This window comes from Micropterus dolomieu, unplaced genomic scaffold, assembly GCF_021292245.1.
Source record: "Micropterus dolomieu isolate WLL.071019.BEF.003 ecotype Adirondacks unplaced genomic scaffold, ASM2129224v1 contig_9077, whole genome shotgun sequence".
Taxonomy (NCBI): Eukaryota; Metazoa; Chordata; class Actinopteri; order Centrarchiformes; family Centrarchidae; genus Micropterus; species Micropterus dolomieu.
This window is the reverse complement of record NW_025738063.1, coordinates 5,083-11,986: the sequence shown is the minus strand read 5'-3', so window position 1 is coordinate 11,986 and position 6,904 is coordinate 5,083. Positions and strand designations below refer to the sequence as shown.

The 6,904-nt window shown below is 43.5% G+C and overlaps 1 long non-coding RNA gene across 7 annotated transcripts; it reads right to left on the bottom strand.

Annotated features, from left to right (window-relative positions):
* Positions 1 to 1,277: 1,277 nt before the first annotated feature.
* Positions 1,278 to 6,652, bottom strand: LOC123965288. 7 transcript variants are annotated; one of them, XR_006823671.1, is made up of 8 exons: positions 6,063 to 6,649; positions 5,198 to 5,470; positions 3,707 to 5,097; positions 3,391 to 3,533; positions 2,494 to 3,043; positions 2,259 to 2,392; positions 1,784 to 1,892; positions 1,278 to 1,589 (listed from the first exon to the last, which is right to left on the bottom strand). It is a non-coding gene; the product is annotated as an uncharacterized LOC123965288 (long non-coding RNA). The 7 variants fall into 7 exon arrangements; XR_006823670.1 differs by having other exon boundaries at positions 3,740 to 5,097; XR_006823673.1 differs by having other exon boundaries at positions 3,391 to 4,008; positions 4,976 to 5,097; positions 6,063 to 6,641.
* Positions 6,653 to 6,904: the final 252 nt, after the last annotated feature.

Below are 6,904 nucleotides of genomic sequence, written 5' to 3'. Positions count from 1 at the left end.
TGCAGATGATGAAGATGAGCCCATGGAAGAAGGAGACTGATTTTTTATAGTTCAATGAAGGAATGGATTTGTTCATAAAGGAAGTTTTAAATTCTACATTCAGCAGTCAGACAAATATGGCCTCTTTAGTTATTACATTAACATTGAATTGAAATCCTTTCTGTATCTGCTTGTTGTTTTATTTAATTGTAGTGCCAATGGCCTGATTAATTTTAAAAGCAATATATTTATATAGTTTAAATAAGGCATACATTTTTATTATATTATATATAATATTTTATATATTTTTTGTTTAAATAAAGAAAATAATCTACTCCTCTCCTTGTATCTTTGTATAAGATGATATGTGTATGATATATTTAATCTGTAAATAGTTTTGATTTTGAATGACGTTTCAGGCAGAAACCCTCTACCAGCAGTCACACAAATATTTTCAGTATTCTGCTTATAGTTTTAATTTATTTGTAGTGCCAATTACATGGTTAATTGTAAAAAAAAAAAAAAAAAAAACCCCTCACACAGGCAGCCACAGATAGACTGGTAACCACAGACAGGACAGGGCCTTGGTGGGCCATCTTGAGAAGCCAGCTTTGGAAGGACTATTGCATTAGCGTTTAGGACAGGACAGTTCAAGCACTGCAAGTCGAGTGTCTTTACAGGAAGGTCAGTGAAGTAACAGAATATATAACCACAGATACAGGACCAAAAATGTTTGGATAAAGTGTGTAAGGATCGAGGAAGACTTGAGATATTAAACAGCAATTGAATAAGCGTTAAGCAGCACGGAAATAGTCTGCTGTCGCATTGGAATCCAGGAGAACTCCATAGATTAAGGGATTTCGAGTCAGTGAGGGTCGAGCGAGGGGTGGTGGGTGCAGGGGGGCGCCAACCCCAAAAACTAAAGAATATTAGCTTTTGAGGATTAGTGCTCAAAAATAATGAAAGCTGGGTTTAGGCAACACTGTGCTAGGACAGGGGTAGGGTTTATATATATATATATATATATATGTATATATATATCCCCCTATTCTGACAAGAGTGACCTTTGTCTTATTCTAACCCCAGTTTGTGTCCATTTCCCTCAGATGTAGTGTAGTAGATGGCATGAAAATAACACAATGACTAGTGTTATTTTGTTCTAAGATGTTCATTTGGCTCCATCTAGTGACCAAATGTGTATTCTGCAGCATGTGAGCTAAATTCTGCACTAAAAAAGTCACAATGTTAGCAATGATAAACAATATCCAATTAAAATAAAAAAAGACAGAAGGAAGGTATTAAATTCAAAGTATTGAACATTTATTAAATTGAACACAAACATGTTCAACATATTTGATTAGTCACACCACAATGAAAGGAATATAAAAACATTTTAACATGAAACAAGAAAACATACACATAAAACCAAAAAGATATTCCATAAACAAAATTTAAAAAAATCACTCTGCAGTGTCCATTGAGTAGCTAGTGGACCCAGGAACACGAGCTGGTGGTGGCTCTGAGGTCTCAGCCGTACTGGAGGTGCTGTCCTCTGACTCTTCAGCGGCTTCTTTTTTCCAGGGTTGTTGTTTTTTGCCTTTTCCCATCTTCTGAAAGACCAATTAGTGAAAAAATGGTAACAGCATATTAGTGGCACTGCTAGAATGAGGAGCAGATCTGCTCTGGTGAGGGAAGCTTCTCTGTTAAAGCACTCCATAATAGCTATGAGCTGCCACCCAGTCTGACAATAACCATTAAACAAAGTAGTAGAAGTATTAGTAGTGGTAGTAAACTTCAAACTCACCAGATTGCACCTCTCCCTGCTGGTGGGTCCCGGTCTGCTTTGTAAGGGTGGACAGCTCTCTTATCAGCACCCTGTCCAGGGAGCTTATCTGTGCTGCAGACAGACGGACCTGAGGAAGAAATACAGTCATACATTGAGGACCTTGAAGACATAACACACTATAATCTGTAATAAAAAGAATGTCATTCAAAGACAAATCTCTTCAGTTTTCATCGACTAAAACGAATTCATTATAAATGACAACTATTCGACATACATTTTTTTGGCGCCATTAAAACACTAATGAAAATCCCTGCCAAGATTAACACTGTTTAAATGCAGTCCCTCACAAGTCCCACCCCGATAAATAAGTAGTAGCTGTATTTAGAGAACAGTAAACGGTCAGGCAGTATAGGTATTGCATCAAGTTCTGGCGAACTGAGGCAGGCAGTGATTAGGGGTTCCAATAGCTAATATAAACCTGAAATAAACCCACTGGCTTGGAGGGAGAAACAGACGACGTTTGTTTTCTCACGAAAGCTCAAAGCGACGAGCTTCTTAATCACTGTCGCTCTTTGCATGAGCCTCTTTCCGCTGGATTGCAGAGGAACGGCTATCTTCTCCATGTTGCTGGACACAAGCACAAAATTAACAAGGCCGTTGTTTAAAGAGTGGCATTTACAACACATATGAGAAATGGAATAAAAAATTATTATATTATGTTGGAGTACCTGGGGCTCAGTCCAGCAATCTTCTCCATGTTGGATGAAGGTGCTGACACTGAGATGGTGTGACCCCGGGGTCGGTGGCCTCCGCTGGGGAGATGGCTCCAGGTGGCTGCACTGCTGATGGAAACTCTAATCTCATCCTTGCTTCTCCACTTTGAGATGACACTACACCTGGGCTTTCACCATCTTGACTCTGACCTGCCAGTCCGTTAAAGTCCCCTGTGTGCTTCCCTCCACCTTCCCTTTCTCAAAACGAGGCTGCTGCTGCTGAGGCTTGCTGTCTGAAGGTGTTTTGGGCCTCGATGCGTCTCCTGGCAGTCTGGGACTCTATACCGGCCTTAGAAAAAGCTTCAGGTAAGGTTTGGAGCTCCGGAGAGGAACTGGACTTGTTAAGTCCGTGACCCTGGGACTGAGTGTGGGTCTGGAAGGGAAGCTCGAGCCCCTGGCTACCTGGTGTGGAGGGTCCCAGAGCGGGCTGGTCAATGGGAATCACTCCCTCGCTCACCTCCTCCAGCGTCGACTTTTCATCATCCTGACTGGAGGTGCAGTACGACTGGAAGACAAAAAAGTAGAAGACTATTTTACAGATAAAACATGCCGAACCACAGAACGGTTAGTAATGTGCAGAATAAAAACACTGGTGGGCGTGTGATTATGCAGAAACAAGGGTGGGGAAACCCACTTAATAGGAGTGTGGATGATTAACAACAAGCGGTGGAGATGCTTGTGAATACGATTTTCATCTTTTCACAGCTTGTATGTGGTTAGAGACAGTACGGCCACAACAAGCCATGTGAATGAAAATGTATGTGTTGTTTTTATTACTTACCATGCTGTAGTACACGTGGTAGTTTGTGTGTGGAGAAAAACAAAAATACAAAGAGTGCACCAACTACCTACCCTGCTGAGCATTCCAGGCGGCGGGGTCTTTGAATGAAGATGGGATCTGAGGTCATTGGCTCAGACTCTTCACTCTCTGGCCAATCAGACGGGGTGTGTGCTGTGGTGACCCCTGACCTCCTCTCCAGCACCACCACCAGAGTCTACAGCAGGACACAGCAACAACCAAGTGGGTTATAGGTGGATACATGCACACAAAAACTCAATCTCTGATCAACATTTGATTCTTACTGTGTACTTGAATGTAGATTTTACAAACAAACACAAAGGCAGTCATGCAAACACATGAACATGACCTTCAGTCAATTCAACCTACAAACACTGACATCAGAGCCAGACAGACACTCACTCCCTCTCTCCTTCTCTTCTCGGAGGTGGGCAGGGAACAGCCACTGCCTCTGTGTTGGGGGAAAAGTTAGGGCAAGGGTAAACTGGACTGATCATCGGCCATCAGGTCGACTTTGTTCCGTGGTTCAGACAGGACGAGCACGGCTTTGTTAACCGGAGGAAGCTTCCTGTCATGTCAAAAGAAAACTTGGTTGCACCTGCTGAAAAGGCTCATGCGCATTGGTGTCTACTGAGGACTACTCGGAGGTGGGCAGGGAACAGCCACTGTCTCTGTGTGGGGAAAAAAGTTAGGGGTAGGGGTGGGGTTCTTCTTTTTCCTTCAAATATCTTAAAGCTAAAAGGGAAAACCCATCAGGGTGCTAGTAGTATAATAAACTCTCTGCCGTCTCCACTGTCCTGTGAGGGACAGCCAGCAGTAGGTGGTCACCCGGCAACATGAGGCTGTGGGGGTGGTGGTGAGGATCCACCAGCTGCAGTAATTTCCCTGGCAGCCTCACCACACGGAGCTGCTTCCTCACTATCTTGACTCTTTGTTGCCAGGCTTTTTCATTGGCTGGTTCCTTTCTTTCCAGCTTCTCAAAGACACATTAGAGAAAACCTACAAGGTTAGACTTACACGAGGAATCTGTGTCGGTGACTCAGTGCTTTAGACAAATAATGGCAACAATAGTAGCATTTTAGTGCCACTGCTGGACCGAGGAGCAGATCTGCTCTGGTGAGAGAAGCTTCTCTGTAAAAGTTTTCAAGATTAGTCCTCTCTCCCACCTCCATCACTCAATCACCCCCCCCCGGATTAATTTTCCCAGGCCTGTTAGGAAGGCAGAGTAGCGGTTCGAACCATACTCATTTGATAAAATGGCAACCTTATTGTTAACCTGGAGGAAGTGGAGAGGATGAAGGTATAAAGTCAGAGAGTGTATGAATGAGCTGACCGTAATATTCAATCATATTCTCACCTGACCGGCTCCTGCAAACACCACTCCGATCTTATGGGTGTCACAAGGAGGCATCTGGTCACTCACCTGCCACAGCGATTAAACGCAGTGAACAACACTTTATACGACGCACTGGAGCAGATTCCAGGTCAGTCAGAGAGGTCATCTAACCTCAGTTTTGGGCAGCAGCCGCGGCTTTTTGGCTTTATCCCCAAAGAAAGGAGAGTGGTACAGCTGGAGGAAGACAAAGCTAGAGGAGACAAAAAGTAGTAGACCGAGAGAAAAACCTGAAATAAACCCACTGGCTTGGAGGGAGAAAGAGACGAACGAGCGACGAGCTTCTTAATCACTGTCGCTCTTGTCTCCACTTTGCAGGAGTCTCTTTCCGCTGGATGGCAGAGGAATGGCGATGTTCTCCATGTTGCTGGACACAAGCACAAAATTAACAAGGCTGTTGTTTATAAAGTGGCATTTACAACACATATGAGAAATGGAATAACATTTTTTTTATTATGTTCGAGTACCTGGGACTCAGTCCAGCAATCTTCTCCGTGTTACTGGGTCTGGGTCGACTGTGGTCCCTCTCCCTCCTGGAGGAGGCGGCTGACACTGAGATGGTGTGACCCCGGGGTCGGTGGCCTCCTCTGGGGGAGATGGCTCCAGGTGGTGGCACTGCTGATGGAAACTCTAATCTCATCCTTGCTCCTCCACTTTGAGATGACACTACACCTGGGCTTTTGCTCAGGGTCGCCCCCAGAAATTTTTCCTGGGGTGGCTGAAAATCCTGGGGTGGCACACTAAACCAAAAGCCATAACTGAATTTCAGGAATTCTATTATGCAGTATATAGAGTTGAATACTACATAAAAATGTGAGTTAAGGCATGACAGAATGAATTACTTTGGTTTCTTATTTTACCGTTAAAACTGTCTAATGACTAAAACCAGTTCAGTTAACATTCCATAAAAATCCTGTTTGATGTATTATCTGTTTGTGTTAGGCAATTAATTGTTCTTTAAATAGGTAAGTTGACCCTTTCCTTAAAAAGACAAATACAGCTTTTATTTGTAGGAGTGCACTGAAGGGGAGGAACAAAACATTTACTGGGAACAAGCCTACTAACAAGATTACAGACATCATGGAGCATAAATATTTTTTCTTTAAATTCATGCTGAAATATACGATATTTGTAAACATACATGTTTGGTGTTATTCTTGTTACAAACAACTAGGATAGTTATTCTTGAAATATCCAACTTTTTAACAACCAATTTCAGCAGTGTCATAAAACATAGATACCAGTAAAACTAGCATACTCTCTCTTGCTTCTGTGTTTTTTAACATGTCAACAAACAGCATGGCTCCATTATAGGAGGTAGCTTTCACTCACCAGAGCTGAGGCCCCACGCGAGGAGCAAGGCGGCTCGGCGGTGTTTCCTCTGGCCAAACTTCTGGCTGACTGAAGTTTCTCAGACAGCCCGCCAACTCGTCTTGGCCCCGCAGTGTTTGGTGTGCTGCTCAGTGGAGCGCCTGTTGGCGCAGCCCAGTTTGACAGCATCGTCCAGGTGCCTCCCGCTGTTGTCACGTTGTGCAATCGTCTTAGAAAGATGAAGATGAAGACATGACGCTAACAGCCGGTCACAAGCGGCGCTGTCCGGGGCTCCGGTGTTCCTCCGACGTTAGCTTGCTGTTAGCGATGGTGCTAACCTGTTGCTATCTGCAGACTATCAGCTCTCACACACAGTACAACAAACTTATAAACCAGCCGGGCTGCTGACTGTCTCTGTATATTCATTAAATGAGACTTTTCTTTCTTCTGCCGCTGGTCGCTGCCTCCACAAGAAACACTAGTGATGTGCCTCGAGGCTTCGAAGCGCGTGTTCAGTGATGCGGGATGATTTTTGTAAAGCGCGTATGGAGGCTTGTGTTGATTAGTATGTGGTGACGTTCGAAGCCTCGCGAGCCGGCCGTACTGACCGATTCAGGAAATGGTTTGCGGGTTTGGCGTGCGATTCGAAAGGAGCAGCAAAATGCAATGGACCCTCATCAACATTTTATGTACTTCTGAACTTGAAATTGAACACAATTAGATTTTATCAACAGCTCATTTTAAATGACTGAAAAAGTTTATCAATTTATGTCTGAATTCTTTTGATCAAATAACTTTTTGTGATGAAACAGAGGAAAAGAAAGTGTTGACATGTTTTGGTTTTTTTTACATTTTGTGGCTTT